Raw genomic sequence first — 20,962 nt, 5'->3', positions numbered from 1 at the left:
CAGGAATAAATGAAAAAGAAATGAAGGAAACGATAGCAAAGATCAATAAAACTAAAAGCTGGTTCCTTGAAAAGATAAACAAACTTGATAAACCATTAACCAGACACAACAAGAAAAAAAGGGAGAAGACTCAAATCAACAGAATTATGAATGAAAAAGGAGAAGTAACAACTGACACTTCAGAAATACAAAGGATCATGAGAGATTACTACAAACAACTCTATGCCAATAAAATGGACAACCTGGAAGAAATGGACAAATTCTTAGAAAATCACAAACTTCCGAGATGGAACCAGGAAGAAATAGAAACTATAAACAGAAAAATCACAAGCACTGGAATTGAAACTGTGATTAAAAATATTGCAAGAAACAAAAACCCAGGACGAGATGTTTTCACAGATGATTTCTACAAAATATTTAGAGAAGAGCTAACACCTATCCTTCTCAAATTCCTCCAAAATATGGCAGAGGGAGGAACACTCCCAAACTCATTCTACGAGGCCACCATCACCCTGATACCAAAACCAGACAAAGATGTCACAAAAAAAGAAAACTACAGGCCAATAAAACTGATGAATATAGATGCAAAAATCCTCAACAAAATACTAGCAAACAGAATCCAACAGCACATTAAAAGGATCATACACCATGATCAAGTGCGGTTTATCCCAGGAATGCAAGGATTCTTCAATGTATGCAAATCAGTCAATGTGATACACTATATTAACCAACTGAAGGAAAAAAAGCATATGATCATCTCAATAGATGCAGAAAAAGATTTTGACAAATCTTTTTGTCAAAAAAATGTAGGCACAGAGCAAACCTACCTCAACAAAATAAAGGCCATATGTGACAAACCCACAGCAACGTCATCCTCAATGGTGAAAAACTGAAACCATTTCCACCAAGATCAGGAACAAGACAAGGTTGTCCACCCTCACCACTATTATTCAACATAGGCTTGGAAGTTTCAGCCACAGCAATCAGAGAAGAAAAAGAAATAAAAGGAATCCAAATCTAAAAGAAGTAAAGCTGTCACTGTTTGCAGATGACATGATACTATACCTAGAGAATACTAAAGATGCTACCCGAAAACTACTAGAGCTAATCAATGAATTTGGTAAAGTAGCAGGATAAAAATTAATGCACAGAAATCTCTTGCATTTCTATATACTAATGATGAAAAATCTGAAAGAGAAATTAAGGAAACACTCCCATTTACCACTGCAACAAAAAGGATAAATTATCTAGGAATAAACCTACCTAAGGAGGCAAAAGACCTGTGTGCAGAAAACTATAAGACACTGATGAAAGAAATTAAAGATGATAGAAACAGATGGAGAGATATACTTTGTTCTTGGATTGGAAGAATCAACATTGTGAAAATGACTCTACTACCCAAAGCAATCTACAGATTTAATGTAATCCCTATCAAACTACCAATGGTATTTTTCACATAACTAGAACAAAAAATTTCACAATTTGTATGGAAACACAAAAGGCCCTAAAGAGCCAAAGCAATCTTGTGAAAGAAAAACGGAGCTGGGGGAATCAGGCTCCCTGACTCAGACTATACTACAAAGCTACAGTAATCAAGACAGTATGGTACTGGCACAAAAACAGAAATATAGATCAATGGAACAGGATAGAAAGCACAGAGATAAACCCACGCACATATGGTCACCTTATCTTTGATAAAGGAGGCAAGAATATACAATGGAGAAAACACAGCCTTCTCAAAAAGTGGTGCTGGGAAAACTGGACAGCTACATGTAGAAGAGTGACATTAGAACACTTCCTAACACCATACACAAAACTAAACTCAAAATGGATTAGAGACCTAAATATAAGGCCAGACACTATAAAGCTCTTAGAGGAAAACATAGGCAGAACACTCTATGACATAAATCACAGCAAGATCCTTTTTTTTTTTTTTTTTTTTGCGGTACACGGGCCTCTCACTGTTGTGGCCTCTCCCTTTGTGGAGCACAGGCTCCGGACGCGCAGGCTCAGCGGCCATGGCTCACGGGCCCAGCCGCTCCACAGCATGTGGGATCTTCCCAGACCGGGGCACGAGCCCGTGTCCCCTGCATCGGCAGGCGGACTCTCAACCACTGCACCACCAGGGAAGCCCACAGCAAGATCCTTTTTGACCCACCTCCTAGAGAAATGGAAATAAAAACAAAAATAAACAGACAGGACCTAATGAAACTTAAAAGCTTTTGCATAGCAAAGGAAACCATAAACAGGACGAAAAGCCAACCCTCAGAATGGGAGAAAATATTTGCAAATGAAGCAACTTACAGAGGATTAATCTCCAAAATATACAAGCAACTCATGGAGCTCAATATCAAAAAAACAAACAACCCAATCCAAAAACGGGCAGAAGACCTAAATAGACATTTCTCCAAAGAAGATATACAGATTGCCAACAAACACATGAAAGGATGCTCAACATTGTAATCATTAGAGGAATGCATGTCAGGACTACAATGTGATGTCACCTCGCACAGGTCAGAATGTCCATCATCAAAAAATATAAAAACAATAAATGCTGGAGAGGGTGTGGAGAAAAGGGAACCTTCTTGCACTGTTGATGAGAATATATATTGATACAGCCACTATGGAGAACAGTATGGAGGCTCCTTAAAAAATGAAAAATAGAACTACCACACAACCCAGCAATCCCACTACTGGGCATATAGCCTGAGAAAACCGTAATTCAAAAAGAGTCATGTTCCACAATGTTCACTGCAGCTCTATTTACAATAGTCAGGATATGGAAGCAATCTAAGTGTCCATCAACAGATGAATGGATAAAGAAGACGTGGCACACATATATAATAGAATATTACTCAGCCATAAAAAGAAAGGAAATTGAGTTATTTGTAGTGAGGTGCATGGACCTAGAGTCTGTCATACAGAGTGAAGTAAGTCAGAAAGAGAAAAACAAATACTGTATGCTAACACATATATATGGAATCTAAAAAAAAAAAAAAAAAAAGAAAAGGTTCTGAAGAACCTAGGGGCAAGACAGGAAGAAAGACGCAGACATAGAGAATGGAGTTGAGGACACAGGGAGGGGGCAGGGTAAGCTGGAATGAAGTTAGAGAATGGCATGGACATATATATATACAGTACCAAATGTAAAATAGATAGCTAGTGGGAAGCAGCTGCATAGCACAGGGAGATCAGCTTGGTGCTTTGTGACCACCTAGAGGAGTGGGATAGGGAGGGTGGGAGGGAGATGCAAGAGCGAGGAGATATGGGGATATATGTATATATATAGCTGATTCACTTTGTTGTACAGTGGAAACTAACACACCAGTGTAAAGCAATTATACTCCAATAAAGATGTTATAAATAAAGATGTTAAAAAATGTCAGAAATATTTGTATGCTACATTCTTAGATGTTTTCTATGAGGTCAATAACTTGGATTGTTTTTATAAAATGTTGTTGAGTAAATTGCATATATAATTTGCTAATATCTTTTACCTGATATTTCATCTTTACACTGTTCTGTGTTTGATCCCAAATATTGTCAAAGCTACAAAAACAACCATGGTGAAGATAGGGGAGCTGGCGTAGTCAAGTGCACATGGAGTGTAGGTATATGTTCAAAAATGGTAATGGGGTCAAGAGGATACTAGTGTGGAAGTGGGGAGGCTTGCTTACGATTTTTCCTAGCATGTGACAACACGAGTGTCTTAGCCTTAGAGATCTATTTCCTCATCTCCAAAATAGGGAGTGTAGATTCAGACAAATTTGCAGTCTTTTCCAGCTCTGACATTCTGCCTCATTCTTTGTTCTTCCCTTCAGACAGGCTAGAGACAGGTCAGGATGACTTCAGTGTCTCCTCTCTTGCTCAGCCGATTTTATCTCACACTTGTCTGGCCTTTTCCTTCTAAGCTGGAAATCCTGGTGTTCTGGGGTTTCTGGACTCTGTAAAGGGAGGCACTGCATTGTCTCCTAGTCAGTCAACCCATCTGTTCTCTCCACTAACACCATGAAAATCATCTTTCTGTTTCTATTCCTTTTCCTTTGACTCCCAGGAAGTGAAGAAAATTGCTCCCAAGATACGAAACAGGTTTCTTTTCTCTGGCCACTTTCACCTGGTGATCCTGGGAGGTAACAGGAAGGAAGTGACAAGCTGGTCTCTGGAGGAAGGGGGCTGTATGTTTTCTCCTACCTGCAGTATCCAGAACCTGCTGGACAGACCCTGGTGAAGGCTCTCGACTGGGATCAGGGGTTAGGGCCCACTCTTGCCTTTGGAAATAGGGACATTCTTTTTTTCTGAGTGAGCAGAACTGTTTAAAACAGTTCCAAACTGTGTTCCTAGTAATTACATGTTCTATTTGTTTTTCCCCTTGTTTCTTTGGTTCTGTGTTTTCGCTAGAACAATCTGTAAGTTCTTTTAGAGCCTGATATTCCTCTTTATGAAAGGAATTGTGTGGTCTGTAGATGAAAGAATGAGAAGGGAGAGGAGAGGAGAGGAGAGGAGAGGAGAGGAGAGGAGAGAAAATGAGCCACTTCCACTTCCTTCCCAGGCTCTTTTCCTATTTTGGAGATTTATATTATGAATGACATGGGGGTAACGCATGGAAAGAGATGCCTATTCTCCTCTTAAAACCTTGAAAACATATTTTTTTTCAAAGAGTCACATATAGTCAGAGGGGACTGAGAGTGTGTTTTAGAGAATTCTGGATTTTACAGCCTTTCTTCTAGACATGCTTCCCTTAGGGCCCGATGTATAAAGTTGTATGAGACTGTCAATCCCAAGAGCCTGACACAGTTGCTCAGTGTCTATTTCCTGTCCAGTACCACATTCCAAGTACTCGCCAGACTCAAAAACCAGTCAACTGAAATAAAAATCATTCTCAACTTTAAGGCTGTGCGATGGGGACACCCACCCCTACGTGTTATGGAGATGTAGCAGGGAGTTAGAGGGGGATGTCTTCCATATCTCAGGGTTTCTCAACCTTAGCACTATTGGCATTTTGTGCTAGATAATTTTTTGATGATGGGTGGGGGGATAGCAGGAGTGCCCTGTGCGTTGTAGGATGTTGAGCAGTATCCTGAACCTTTGCCTGCTGGATGCCAATAGCCCTTTCCCCACAGCTTTAAAAGTTGGGACAACAGAAATATCTCCAGACATTGTCAAATGTCCATGAGGGAACATTACCTTCCTTGGCTGAGACAACTGCTCCATCTTAAGTAAATCTTGGTTCAACACTATTCTATCACATCTCAGAACGGTCTCTGCTATATGAAGCAAGTTGATCGACCCCAAATCAATTTGATACAAGCCAATTTCACCAAATGCCCATTTGCTAAAGGATCAAATGTCAAATGAGTAATTCACCATATTTGCCAATTTTACTCAATTCATAAAAAATTCTTTTAAGAAATATTCTTCCTGAACATATTGTGTGAATTTTCAAGAATATATATATTCCTAAGAAATGTATATTCAAATTATTTGAATTTTTTTTTTTTTTTTTTTTTTTTGCGGTTCGCGGGCCTCTCACTGTTGTGGCCTCTCCCGTTGTGGAGCACAGGCTCCAGACACGCAGGCTCAGCGGCCATGGCTCACGGGCCCAGCCGCTCCGCGGCATGTGGGATCTTCCCGGACCAGGTCATGAACACGTGTCCCCTGCATCGGCAGGCGGACTCTCAACCACTGAGCCACCAGGGAAGCCCTTGAATATGTTTTAAAATAATATCCTTAAACATGTTTTTGGCAAATAAACAAAGCTGGCAAGCATAACAAAGTGTTTTTCAGTGAATTGATTTTCAGAGAAGAGATGTCAGGGAACTAAATTAGAATCCTACCATATCTGTTCCCATGGCAGCCAGAGTGGTACCTGTCCTTGGAAAGGACCCTAGTGACCATGAAGGTAGCTCAGGAGATATGTTAAGAATATGTGTTGAGAAGAATAAAACAACAGGTATGTTAGTGTCATTTCTGTTCATGGAAAAGAAAATCAAAAGTATCTCATCTTGGGTTCATGTTTTATACAAGGGTTCACAAAGCAAGCATATGTATCAGAGACAGTTTTTAGTTAATATTATGTTCCTGTGCCTACATCAAGATAGTAACTTGGCCTTTAAGCTGAGGTAACAGATAGTACCTACCAGATGGGACTCTCCTTGCTTGCCCTCTTTAATTGACATAATCTTTATAACTTGCCCATATTAGTCACAGGAACAGCATGTGTTTAGAATTGGGCGAGGGAAGCATTGTTTTGATACACCTGTTACATTCCAGTTAATGTACTGAGATTTTATTTGGGAACTTTATGGGGATGGGAGTATAGTTTAAAAGGTGTAGGGGAGGAAAAGAAAAATATTCTAAGTCTCTTCTTGCCTTGAATTACCCCTAAGGCTCCATTATCAGATTAACTCCTTTGGGTTAAGTAGTAAGATTGGGAGAAGCAGATGGGGGAAAGCAATGTCTCTCAAAAGGCAGACATTATTTAAAAGGGGGGAGAGTTCTGGGGATGGCACAAGATTTAAGTATTCTTTAAATTTAAGTAAGTCTTAAGGAGATCAATTTACCTAGCATTCATCTTAGAGAACACTTTCAGAGGAGTGACACAGCTATAGGAAATACCCACTTGAATGCAGAATGGCAGGAAACCCTAGGAGCATAATCCCCAGTCGAAAAAATCTCTAGTTGGGTTACTGGAAGTTAGAGATGTCAGCCAGTAGGCATGGGTGATGGAGGTGGGAAGGGAGAGAACATTTCAAGAGAAAGTATTATAAATGGGTCAAATCCTTCTTCATGATATTTATATTTTATTTTTTAAAGTAGGGTTATCCTGGTGGGGAAAACTAAGACAAGATGCTTTTGGATGTTTGTTGATTTCATTACACACCAGCGTGTTATATGTTTAGAACTGCCATAGGATCTATGCTGTTGATTTCCCATGCACATCAGATATGACTGATATGATAATTTTTCCTGATTAGCTTAGACTCATCTTTCTCATCATATTAATTTTAGCAGCCACTACCAATAATCAGAGTCGGCACATGAGTTTAAAGCTCACTCATCATCTCTGATGCTTGGGGTCAAGATGTACACCTATTATTACTATACTATTATTACTAAGTTATCCTCTAAGAAATCTCTATTTTACAATACAAAATTTCTGTCAAACCCAGATCCTTGTCTTTGTTAGTGCCATATTTTGGCATATCCTTTGGCTGGAGGTTAAGTAGCTTGGAAGCTTTCCCCTGATATAGCACATTGTCTCATTCTTCCACAAAACTTTGAAAATATCAAGTCTTTTATTTGAAGGCAGGGAACTTTAAGCACTCAATAAGTACTTACTCATTTGATTTGCTCCAAATTCTCACACCATCACCACTGGTAATTGATATTCAAAAAGTACAGTGCCATACAATGAAATCCTTATTTTAATGAGAGATTCTACTGTTTTTCCCTTGGAGGAGGGTCAGGAAGCCCACCTTCAGTGGAAAGATTGTTATTCTTATGCAGTTTTGGAGTAGCTCTACCATGCTAAATCGCTTCATTATGTTTGGCTTTACGAAAGTCAGGTTTTTAGGAATTGGAAAAATAGCCTTTATCAGCTTCAGTTACACTGAAATCTCTCTGAGAATAAAATTTATAACTTTGGCCAAAATAGATAACACTGGTGCCTTGCTCTTTCTTACCTACTACATTTCTTCAACTGTCAGAAATTATTCCTGAAGCATGACAACTGTACTTGCCTACTTTTTGCAAGCTTTTCCAAAGAAGGTCAATACCTTCTTTATTTTATGCACTTATTTGTCATATATACCCATATATGAAATCTTTAAACATTTACAACTTCTGTGAGATAGGTTAACGGTGTTCTCAGTAGGTTTAGGTCTGCTGCTGTATCACCATCTGTCCATTTACTTATTTATTCAAGCAACAAGTATTGAACATGTACTGGGAGCCAGGAACTGTAATAGAAAAGATGATACTGGGAGACTGTGGCATTTTTCCTTTGCTGGTAGATGTAGAACCAACATCAGTGCTCTTCCGTTAGAAAAACAACAGACTAATCCTCATCTCTTAACTTAGGGACCATCAAATTAGTTTTTTGTCTTCTACAGGGAAAAAAATAATTCTATTAGGATAGGTTTAGATTCCATTATCTAGGTCATGTTATTCATCTATATTAGTATGAAGCTCATTATCAACTAAAACCTTTTATGTTCTCACAAGTGCTGCTGTCAAACCACATTCCTTCTTTCATAAAACTTCAGGTCAATATTAGTTGTATTTTCAAGCCCAGAGAGAATGTTTTGAATTTTGGTTCTGTTGATGTGGATCTCCACAATATTGGTTTTCTAAAGATGATATAATCATGTTTTTGCCTTCATATGATTCACTGATAAACACATGGACTAGAATAAGGCCAAACACAAGCTCTGAAACACAGGGTCTCTTCAGTCAGGCACAATCCCTCTCACTTTGCCAAAACCTAGCTTACATTTCTTCACCTTGTCTATAAGCTTCTTTTGAAAGAGTTTGTCAAATGTTTTAAGACATTCTCCCTTACCTACAAGTTTTGTTCCTACAAATTGTAAGTGAAATTACCTTGAAATACCTTCAGCTTAGACCTGGGAATAGGCCATTTCCAGTTGTTAAGATGAGGAAAAATGTGGGAAGTATTTCTCTAAAAAAGATAAATCAGTCTGTGCATCTGAGGCTGGACTGGAAATGGAAAGACAAGAAAAAGAACACGAGAGGAAGCCATTGACACAATCAAAGCAATAGGTGCAAAAGGTAATAAAAGATCCAACTAAGGTGTGAAGAGTAAACATGGAAAGGATGGGAGAAATCTGATGCATTTTGGAAGGAATAGAGCCCCTTGACTTTGAAGGGGATTCAAGGATGACTCTAAGCATCCCAAATGAGGCACTTTGGAAGGACATGTAATATGCACAGGTTGTGTAAAAAAGATATCTGAGTAGTTTTCATTATATCTTTCATAACATATTTTACATAGCATTTGGTATAGAACATGAGACATCAATTATCAATGTCAATTACATTTGAAGTGACAAGTATAAAGACGTAGACTATTTCACTCATGACACATCACTTCATACCACTCCTCTTAGGGTCCCCCCCTCTCCCCGCATCCCCAGATCTTCAGATGTCTAAAACAAGTGAGTCTATAATTCAAATGTACAGTAATTGAAGGCTGGGCAAGAGGTAGAGGTTAGGGATGGAGAGGATGTTGGAAATCATACAGGAAGAGAAACAGAGGCCTGAAGATCTTCCTTTCAGTGAAGGAAATAGAGGAAGAAGAGGACTGAAACAAAGATTAATTGGTTAGTGAGGTAGAAGAAACAAAACAGGAAGGAAAGCCAAGACAATGGCTTCTGGTAGAAGAGAAGAGTCAAATATCTAAAATGTGACTCAACTGAGATGTTTGGATTTGTTTAGAGTGATATTATTGCTGACTTTATAGATTGATCACAATAGATATGAGGGGTTTATAACAGATTACAAGGAATGGCTGGTTAAAAAAAAGAAGTGGATTAGGGAGATGGGTGGGTTGACAGGAGGAACAGCTGCATTGAACTGCTTACATTTTTAGATGGGAGAGATTTGAGAGTGTTTGAAATCAGGAGAAATGAGGATGGTTTAGAGAGGGAGGCTGCTAAAGAGTTTTCCCAAAGTGTTAACTGCAGGAAAGAGGCATGTGTAGAGATGAGAAGAGTTGGGATTGAAGGGACAAGAGGAAATCTTATCTCTAAGACAGAGAGAGACCTCTCTGAGACTGCATGAGAAGGAAAAATATGAAAAGGGCAGCTGAGCCAGATAATGTCAGAGAACTCAGAGTCCTCACTTTTCAGAACTTCTCAAGAGCAGTTCCACTGATTTGAAGTTTGACTTTCCAACATTCAACATTCACTTGCTCATCTCCTTGTTATCTTCATTTAGGACTTTGCTAGTTTATCCTCTGTGTAATGATCAGTACCCATAAAGGTAATGGTATCCTCTGTGTAATGATTAATACCCATAAAGGCTCCTTCTCCAAGTTTTCTGAAAACCCCGTGACAGAAAACTATGAATAGGGAACAGAGGCAGGGACCCATCTACTTGGACTCTTACTTTAGGGTCCTAGATATGGGGTGATTTAAGGGACATTCAAGGGGCTTCCTGGTCCTAAATAATTGTTCTACCAATGAAGGAGAGAACCTGAAATCTTATCTTTAATAGTTTTTCTTTTGTTTTCCTGCATGTCTTTTAAAATTACAAAAATTCAAAAATTCCCTCAGATTTTGACCTTTTAAGGTTGTCACAAGTCGTTTTTATCTTAATAAATATTTATTTAGGATTGTATTTCTCTTAGAACCTTTTCTTTCTGTTTCTTCCTCCCTTAGATTCTTTTCTTCCATCCTCCCTTCCTTTCTTCCTACTTTTCTTCCTTCCTCCTACAAATAATGAGCCCTTTTGATATTCCAAGTACTATGTGAGACTAGGTAATATAAGCCCTCAAATACCTCATATTCTAAAGAGGCACATGGATATCAATCCAATGACAGCAAAGTGAAGTAAGTGGTACCATGGAGGTGTGCTGGGGTCAATGCACTCAAGCTCAGGAGTATTACTGGAGGGAAAGAGAGAACAGTGGTGTCATTGGGAACATGCAACACTACTCAACGAGGGGTGGCTGGGGAGGAAGACCCTAGCAGGTAACAATGGCAGCCAGAGGATAGCTGTCATGAGGTAGGAGAACACTGGAGCCACGGAATATGCCTGGGTCTGTCCTGAACACAGGAATGGGTAGACATGCCATAAACCACAACACCTAATTCTTAAGCTTCAATGTATTTGTTGCCTACAAATGAGCAATTAGCACATGTGAATCGAACCCAGGGTTAGAATTAAGTGTTTCAATAAATTATGTGTCTCTTCTCAAACAATAGTATCATAAATTTTCCAAGCTGCTTTTGGAAGCAGAAGAGCTCACATAAATCAGTTTTAACTGGGAAAGTTTAGATCTAATCTCAACTGATAATGAACTTCAAATGGGATGTTGTCTTTCCTCCAGCCATTACCCAAATAAATATAGATCATAGATCATTTATATTTTGACTTATCCCCATGGCTCTCATTGTTAGGACACTGGTGTTACTGTCAGTGGCAAAACACAAAAGGAAAAAGAGAAGAAGGGGACTGGGAAAATGAATTTGAGTCCAACTTCTTCTTATTAAATACTTCTGTTCAATTTTATTATTATTTTCACAGAGCTATTAAATGTCTGTTTGGGGTAAATGTTGTTAAAAAATCTAGGGGCAAATTAGAAAAATAACATCTGAATTTAATAAGAAAATATCTGCTTAGAACTATACAAGCTGATGGAAAGAGAATTCTCTGTGCCCCCGCCCCCTCCCAACATGCTCTCAACTCACCCCACCCCCACCCCTTCCTCTCCGAAAGGACATCTAGTGACAATGCACTTAACCAATGAAAGATAACTGTCTCACTGGCGTAGAATTTTACTAGCTGCTCTAGTTATGAAGAAAGAACATTTTATTCTTCCAAAAATGTTCTCCTTAGGACATGATGCAAACCATCCCCCAAACTGGTGATTTGAGAAACTGCACTTGATATTTAGCAGTTGCATTCTTTCTAAATGTCAGCAATGTGCCAGCCAATACTCAGATTATAGAATTAGAACACTCTAATTTTAGAGGCTTTTTAAGGGGAAAATTTTTGTTCCAAGCTTACATTTACCAATGGTGAGAAATGATCAAGAGATTACTGCAATGTTTGGATGTCCTGCGTAATGGTAAAAATCAGATCGCCACACTGTTGATGGCTCTTAGGAAATATTGATCTGTTGATGGCTTTTTGGAAATATTCATCTGATTGTGCTGCATATTGTCATGGGTTTAGAAATGTCTAAGATACTTGTTTTCTGGGTTTTTTTTTTAACTTTTGAATTGAATTTTATTTTTTTATACAGCAGGTTCTTATTAGTCATCAATTTTATACACATCAGTGTATACATATCAATCCCAATCACCCAATTCATCACACCACCCCCCTCACCCACCTGCCGCTTTCCCCCCTTGGTGTCCATAAGTTTGTCCTCTACATCTGTGTCTCAATTTCTGCCCTGCAAACCGGTTCATCTGTACCATTTTTCTAGGTTCCACATATATGAATTAATATACGATATTTGTTTTTCTCTTTCTGACTCACTTCACTCTGTATGACAGTCTCTAGATCCATCCATGTCTCAACAAATGACCCAAATTCGTTCATTTTTATGGCTGAGTAGTATTCCATTGTATATATGTACCACATCTTCTTTATCCAGTGGTCTGTCGATGGGCATTTAGGTTGCTTCCAGGACCTGGCTATTGTAAATAGTGCTGCAATGAACATTGGGGTGTATGTGTCTCTTTGAATTATGGTTTTCTCTGGGGTATATGCCCAGTAGTGGGATTGCTGGATCATATGGTAATTCTATTTTTAGTTTTTTAAGGAACCTCCATGCTGTTCTCCATAGTGGCTGTATCAATTTACATTCCCATCAACAGTGCAAGAGGGTTCCCTTTTCTCCACACTCTCTCCAGCATTTGTTGTTTGTAGATTTCCTGATGATGCCCATTCTAACTGGTGCGAGGTGATACCTCATTGTAGTTTTGATTTGCATTTCTCTAATAATTAGTGATGTTGAGCAGCTTTTCATGTGCTTCTTGGCCATCTGTATGTCTTCTTTGGAGAAATGTCCATTTAGGTCTTGTGCCCATTTTTGGATTGGGTTGTTTGGTTTTTTATTAAAAAAATTTTTTTAATTTAATTTTATTTATTTTTTTATACATCAGGTTCTTATTAGTCATCAATTTTATACACATCAATGTATACCTGTCAATCCCAATTGCCCAATTCATCACACCACCCCCCTCACCCACCTGCCGCTTTCCCCCCGTGGTGTCCATATGTTTGTTCTCTACAACTGTGTCTTAATTTCTGCCCTGCAAACTGGTTAATCTGTACCATTTTTCTAGGTTCCACATATACGCATTAATATACAATATTTGTTTTTCTGTTTCTGACTTACTTCACTCTGTATGACAGTCTCTAGATCCATCTATGTCTCAACAAATGACCCAATTTCGTTCCTTTTTCTGGCTGAGTAATATTCCATTGTATATATGTACCACATCTTCTTTATCCATTGGTCTGTCAATGGGCATTTAGGTTGCTTCCATGACCTGGCTATTGTAAATAGTGCTGCAATGAACATTGGGGTGCATGTGTCTTTTTGAATTATGGTTTTCTCTGGGTATATGCCCAGGAGTGGGATTGCTGGGTCATATGGTAATTCTATTTTTAGTTTTTTAAGGAAGCTCCATACTGTTCTCCATAGTAGATGTATCAATTTACATTCCCACCAACAGTGCAAGAGGGTTCCCTTTTCTTTTTTTTTTTTTTTTTTTTTTTTTTTTTTAATTTATTTTATTTTATTTTTTTGCTTTATAACAAATTTAATCAGTTATACATATACATATGTTTCCATATCCCCTCCCTTTTGCGTCTCCCTCCCACCCTCCCTATCCCACCCCTCCAGGCGGTCACAAGGCACCGAGCTGATCTCCCTGTGCTATGCGGCTGCTTCCCACTAGCTATCTACCTCACGTTTGGTAGTGTATATATGTCCATGCCGCTCTTTCACTTTGTCACAGCTTACCCTTCCCCCTCCCCATATCCTCAAGTCCATTCTCTAGTAGGTCTGTGTCTTTATTCCTGTCTTACCCCTATGTTCTTCATGACATTTTTTTTTTCTTAAATTCCATATATATGTGTTAGCATACAGTATTTGTCTTTCTCTTTCTGACTTACTTCACTCTGTATGACAGACTCTAGGTCTATCCACCTCATTACAAATAGCTCAATTTCATTTCTTTTTATGGCTGAGTAATATTCCATTGTATATATGTGCCACATCTTCTTTATCCATTCATCCGATGATGGGCACTTAGGTTGTTTCCATCTCCGGGCTATTGTAAATAGGGCTGCTATGAACATTTTGGTACATGTCTCTTTTTGAATTATGGTTTTCTCAGGGTATATGCCCAGTAGTGGGATTGCTGGGTCATATGGTAGTTCTATTTGTAGTTTTTTAAGGAACCTCCATACCGTTCTCCATAGCGGCTGTACCAATTCACATTCCCACCAGCAGTGCAAGAGTGTTCCCTTTTTTCCACACCCTCTCCAGCATTTATTGTTTCTAGATTTTTTGATGATGGCCATTCTGACTGGTGTGAGATGATATCTCATTGTAGTTTTGATTTGCATTTCTCTAATGAGTAAAGATGTTGAGCATCCTTTCATGTGTTTGTTGGCAGTCTGTATATCTTCTGTGGAGAAATGTCTATTTAGGTCTTCTGCCCATTTTTGGATTGGGTTCTTTGTTTTTTTGTTATTGAGCCACATGAGCTGCTTGTAAATTTTGGAGATTAATCCTTTGTCAGTTGCTTCATTTGCAAATATTTTCTCCCATTCTGAGGGTTGTCTTTTGGTCTTATTTATGGTTTCCTTTGCTGTGCAAAAGCTTTTAAGTTTCATTAGGTCCCATGTGTTTATTTTTGTCTTTATTTCCATTTCTCTAGGAGGTGGGTCAAAAAGGATCTTGCTGTGATTTATGTCATAGAGTGTTCTGCCTATGTTTTCCTCTAAGAGTTTGATAGTGTCTGGCCTTACATTTAGGTCTTTAATCCATTTTGAGCTTATTTTTGTGTATGGTGTTAGGGAGTGATCTAATCTCATACTTTTACATGTCCCTATCCAGTTTTCCCAGCACCACTTATTGAAGAGACTGTCCTTTCTCCACTGTACATTCCTGCCTCCTTTATCAAAGATAAGGTGACCATATGTCCGTGGGTTTAACTCTGGGCTTTCTATCCTGTTCCATTGATCTATCTTTCTGTTTTTGTGCCAGTACCATACTGTCTTGATTACTGTAGCTTTGTAGTATAGTCTGAAGTCAGGGAGCCTGATTCCTCCAGCTCCATTTTTCGTTCTCAAGATTGCTTTGGCTATTCGGGGTCTTTTGTGTTTCCATACAAATTGTGAAATTTTTTGTTCTAGTTCTGTGAAAAATGCCAGTGGTAGTTTGATAGGGATTGCATTGAACCTGTAGATTGCTTTGGGTAGTAGAGTCATTTTCACAATGTTGATTCTTCCAATCCAAGAACATGGTACATCTCTCCATCTATTTGTATCATCTTTAATTTCTTTCATCAGTGTCTTATAATTTTCTGCATACAGGTCTTTTGTCTCCTTAGGTAGGTTTATTCCTAGATATTTTATTCTTTTTGTTGCAATGGTAAATGGGAGTGTTTCCTTGATTTCACTTTCAGATTTTTCATCATCAGTATATAGGAATGCCAGAGATTTCTGTGCATTAATTTTGTATCCTGCAACTTTACCAAATTCATTGATTAACTCTAGTAGTTTTCTGGTAGCATCTTTAGGATTCTCTATGTATAGTATCATGTCATCTGCAAACAGTGACAGCTTTACTTCTTCTTTTCCAATTTGGATTCCTTTTATTTCCTTTTCTTCTCTGATTGCTGTGGCTAAAACTTCCAAAACTAGGTTGAATAAGAGTGGTGAAAGTGGGCAACCTTGTCTAGTTCCTGATCTTAGTGGAAATGGTTTCAGTTTTTCACCATTGAGGACGATGCTGGCTGTGGGTTTGTCATATATGGCCTTTATTATGTTGAGGAAAGTTCCCTCTATGCCTACTTTCTGCAGGGTTTTTATCATAAATGGGTGTTGAATTTTGTCGAAAGCTTTCTCTGCATCTATTGAGATGATCATATGGTTTTTCTCCTTCAATTTGTTAATATGGTGTATCACGTTGATTGATTTGCGTATATTGAAGAATCCTTGCATTCCTGGAATAAACCCCACTTGATCATGGTGTATGATCCTTTTAATGTGCTGTTGGATTCTGTTTGCTAGTATTTTGTTGAGGATTTTTGCATCTATGTTCATCAGTGATATTGGCCTGTAGTTTTCTTTCTTTGTGACATCCTTGCCTGGTTTTGGTATCAAGGTGATAGTGGCCTCGTAGAATGAGTTTGGGAGTGTTCCTCCCTCTGCTATATTTTGGAAGAGTTTCAGAAGGATAGGTGTTAGCTCTTCTCTAAATGCTTGATAGAATTCGCCTGTGAAGCCATCTGGTCCTGGGCTTTTGTTTGTTGGAAGACTTTTTATCACAGTTTCAATTTCAGTGCTTGTGATTGGTCTGTTCATATTTTCTATTTCTTCCTGATTCAGTCTTGGCAGGTTGTGCATTTCTAAGAATTTGTCCATTTCTTCCAGGTTGTCCATTTTATTGGCATAGAGTTGCTTATAGTAATCTCTCATGATCTTTTGTATTTCTGTAGTGTCAGTTGTTACTTCTCCTTTTTCATTTCTAATTCTATTGATTTGAGTCTTCTCCCTTTTTTTCTTGATGAGTCTGGCTAATGGTTTATCAATTTTGTTTATCTTCTCAAAGAACCAGCTTTTAGTTTTATTGATCCTTGCTATCGTTTCCTTCATCTCTTTTTCATTTATTTCTGATCTGATTTTTATGATTTCTTTCCTTCTGCTAACTTTGGGATGTTTTTGTTCTTCTTTCTCTAATTGCTTTAGGTGCAAGGTTAGGTTGTTTATTCGAGATGTTTCCTGTTTCTTAAGGTGGGATTGTATTGCTATAAACTTCCCTCTTAGAACTGCTTTTGCTGCATCCCATAGGTTTTGGGTCGTCGTGTCTCCATTGTCATTTGTTTCTAGGTATTTTTTAATTTCCTCTTTGATTTCTTCAGTGATCACTTCGTTATTAAGTAGTGTATTGTTTAGCCTCCATGTGTTTGTATTTTTTACAGCTCTTTTCCTGTAATTGATATCTAGTCTCATAGCATTGTGGTCGGAAAAGATACTTGATACAATTTCAATTTTCTTAAATTTACCAAGGCTTGATTTGTGACCCAAGATATGATCTATCCTGGAGAATGTTCCATGAGCACTTGAGAAAAATGTGTATTCTGTTGTTTTTGGATGGAATGTCCTATAAATATCAATTAAGTCCATCTTGTTTAATGTATCATTTAAAGCTTGTGTTTCCTTATTTATTTTCATTTTGGATGATCTGTCCATTGGTGAAAGTGGGGTGTTAAAGTCCCCTACTATGAGTGTGTTACTGTCGATTTCTCCTTTTATGGCTGTTAGTATTTGCCTTATGTATTGAGGTGCTCCTATGTTTGGTGCATAAATATTTACAATTGTTATATCTTCTTCTTGGATCGATCCCTTGATCATTATGTAGTGTCCTTCTTTGTCTCTTCTAGTAGTCCTTATTTTAAAGTCTATTTTGTCTGATATGAGAATTGCTACTCCAGCTTTCTTTTGGTTTCCATTTGCATGGAATATCTTTTTCCATCCCCTTACTTTCAGTCTGTATGTGTCTCTAGGTCTGAAGTGGGTCTCTTGTAGACAGCATATAGATGGGTCTTGTTTTTGTATCCATTCAGCCACTCTGTGTCTTTTGGTGGGAGCATTTAGTCCATTTACATTTAAGGTAATTATCGATATGTATGTTCCTATTCCCATTTTCTTAATTGTTTTGGGTTCATTATTGTAGGTCTTTTACTTCTGTTGTGTTTCTTGCCTAGAGAAGTTCCTTTAGCATTTGTTGTAAAGCTGGTTTGGTGGTGCTGAACTCTCTCAGCTTTTGCTTGTCTGTAAACGTTTTAATTTCTCCATCAAATCTGAATGAGATCCTTGCTGGGTAGAGTAATCTTGGTTGCAGGTTTTTCTCCTTCATCACTTTAAGTATGTCCTGCCACTCCCTTCTGGCTTGTAGAGTTTCTGCTGAGAGATCAGCTGTTATCCTGATGGGGATTCCCTTGTGTGTTATTTGTTGTTTTTGCCTTGCTGCTTTTAATATGATTTCTTTGTGTTTAATTTTTGACAGTTTGATTAATATGTGTCTTGGCGTATTTCTCCTTGGATTTATTCTGTATGGGACTCTCTGTGCCTCCTGGACTTGATTAACTATTTCCTTTCCCATATTAGGGAAGTTTTCAACTATAATCTCTTCAAATATTTTCTCAGTCCCTTTCTTTTTCTCTTCTTCTTCTGGAACCCCTATAATTCGAATGTTGGTGCGTTTAATGTTGTCCCAGAGGTCTCTGAGACTGTCCTCTGTTCTTTTCATTCTTTTTTCTTTATTTTGCTCTGCAGCAGTTATTTCCACTATTTTATCTTCCACCTCACTTATCCGTTCTTCTGCCTCAGTTATTCTGCTATTGATCCCATCTAGAGTATTTTTTATTTCATGTATTGTGTTTTTAATCGATGCTTGATTCATCTTTAGTTCTTCTAGGTCCTTGTTAACTGTTTCTTGCATTTTGTCTATTCTATTTCCAAGATTTTGGATCTGGGAAATAGAATCTTGGATCATCTTTACCATCATTATTCTGAATTCTTTTTCAGGTAGACTGCCTATTACCTCTTCGTTTGTTAGGTCTGGTGGGTTTTTATCTTGCTCCTTCTCCTGCTGTGTGTTTTTCTGTCTTCTCATTTTGCTTATGTTACTGTGTTTGGGGTCTCCTTTTTGCAGGCTGCAGGTTCGTAGTTCCTGTTGTTTTTGGTGTCTGTCCCCAGTGGCTAAGGTTGGTTTAGTGGGTTGTGTAGGCTTCCTGGTGGAGGGGACTAGTGCCTGTGTTCTGGTGGATGAGGCTGGATCTTGTCTTTCTGGTGGGCAGGTCCACGTCTGGTGGTGTGTTTTGGGGTGTCTGTGGACTTTTTATGATTTTAGGCCACCTCTCTGCTAATGGGTGGCGTTGTGTTCCTGTCTTGCTAGTTGTTTGGCTCAGGGTGTCCAGCACTGTAGCCTGCTGGTCGTTGAGTGAAGCTGGGTGCTGGTGTTGAGATGGAGATCTCTGGAAGATTTTCGCCGTTTGATATTATGTGGAGCTGGGAGGTCTCTTGTGGACCAGTGTCCTGAAGTTGGCTCTCCCACCTCAGAGGCACAGCACTGACTCCGGGCTCCTCAATTTGGGATGATGTGTTGTCTATTCATGTATTCCGCAGATGCAGGGTACATCAAGTTGATTGTGGAGCTTTAATCCGCTGCTTCTGAGGCTGCTGGGAGAGGTTTCCCTTTCTCTTCTTTGTTCTCACAGCTCCTGGGTCTCAGCTTTGGATTTGGCCGAGGGTTCCCTTTTCTATACACCCTCTCTGGCATTTGTTGTTTGTAGATTTCTTGATGATGCCCATTCTAACTGGTGTGAGGTGATACCTCATTGTAGGTTTGATCTCCATTTCTCTAATAATTAGTGATGTTGAGCAGCATTTCATGTGCTTCTTGGCCATCTGTATGTCTTCTTTGGAGAAATGTCTGTTTAGGTCTTCGGTCCATTTGTGGATTGGGTTGTTTGTTTTTTTAATATTGAGCTGCATGAGCTGTTTATATATTTTGGAGATTAATCCTTTCTCTGCTGATTCGTTTGCAAATATTTTCTCCCATTCTGAGGGTTGTCTTTTTGTCTTGTTTATGGTTTCCTTTGCTGTGCAAAAGCTTTGATGTTTCACTAGGTCCCATTTGTTTGTTTTTGTTTTTATTTCCCTTACTCTAGGAGGTGGATCAAAAAAGATCTTGCTGTGATTTCTGTCAGAGTGTTCTTCCTATGTTTTCCTCTAAGGGTTCTATAGTGTCCGGTCTTACATTTTGGTCTCTAATCCATTTTGAGTTTATTTGTGTATGGTGTTAGGGAGTGTTCTAATTTCATTCTTTTACATGTAGCTGTCCAGTTTTCCCAGCACCACTTACTGAAGAGACTGTCTTTTCTCCATTGTATATCCTTGCCTCCTTTGTCACAGATTAGCTGACCATAGGTGTGTGCGTTTATCTCTGGGCTTTCTATCTAGTTCCATTGATCTACATTTCTGTTTTTGTGCCAGTACCATATTGTCTTGATTACTGTAGCTTTGTAGTATAGTTTGAAGTCAGGGAGTCTGATTCCTCCAGCTCTGTTTTTTTCCCCTCAAGACTGCTTTGGCTATTTGGGGTCTTTTTGTGCCTCCATATAAATTTTAAGATTTTTTGTTCTAGTTCCGTAAAAAATGCCATTGCTAATTTGATAGGGATTGCATTGAATCTGTAGATTGCTTTAGGTAGTATAGTCATTTTCACAATATTGATTCTTCCAATCCAAGAACAAGGTATATGTCTCCATCTGTTGGTATCATCTTTAATTTCTTTCATCAGTGTCTTATAGTTTTCTGCATACAGGTCTTTTGTCTCCCTAGGTAGGTTTATTCCTAGGTATTTTATTCTTTTTGTTGCAGTGGTAAATGGGAGTGTTTCCTTAATTTCTCTTTCAGACTTTTCATCATTAGTATATAGGAATGCAAGAGATTTCTGTGCATTAATTTTGTATCCTACAACTTTACCAAATTCATTGATTAGCTCTAGTAGTTTTCTGGTGGCATCTTTAGAATTCTCTGTGTATAGTATCATGTCATCTGCAAACAGCCAAGTTTTACTTTTTCTTTTCCAATTTGTATTCCTTTTATTTCTCTTTCTCCTCTGATTGCCGTGGCTAGGACTTCCAAAACTATGTTGAATAATAGTGGTGAGAGTAGACATCCTTGTCTTGTTCCTTATCTTAAAGGAAATGCTTTCAGTTTTTCACCATTGAGAATGTTTGCAGTGGGTTTGTCCTATGTGGCCTTTATTATGTTTAGGTAGGTTTCCTCTATGCCCACTTTCTGGAGAGGTTTTATTATAAATGGGTGTTGAATTTTGTCAAAAGCTTTTTCTGCATCTATTGAGATGATGATATGTTTTTCTTCTTGAATTTGTTAATATGGTGTATCACATTGATTGATTTGTGTATATTGAAGAATTCTTGTATCCCTGGGATAAAACCCA

Source organism: Mesoplodon mirus (assembly GCF_964341445.2).
Source record: "Mesoplodon mirus genome assembly, chromosome: 6".
In the NCBI taxonomy this organism is placed as follows: domain Eukaryota; kingdom Metazoa; phylum Chordata; class Mammalia; order Artiodactyla; family Ziphiidae; genus Mesoplodon; species Mesoplodon mirus.
The sequence above is the reverse complement of the archived record's forward strand: the minus strand, read 5'-3'. Positions refer to the sequence as shown.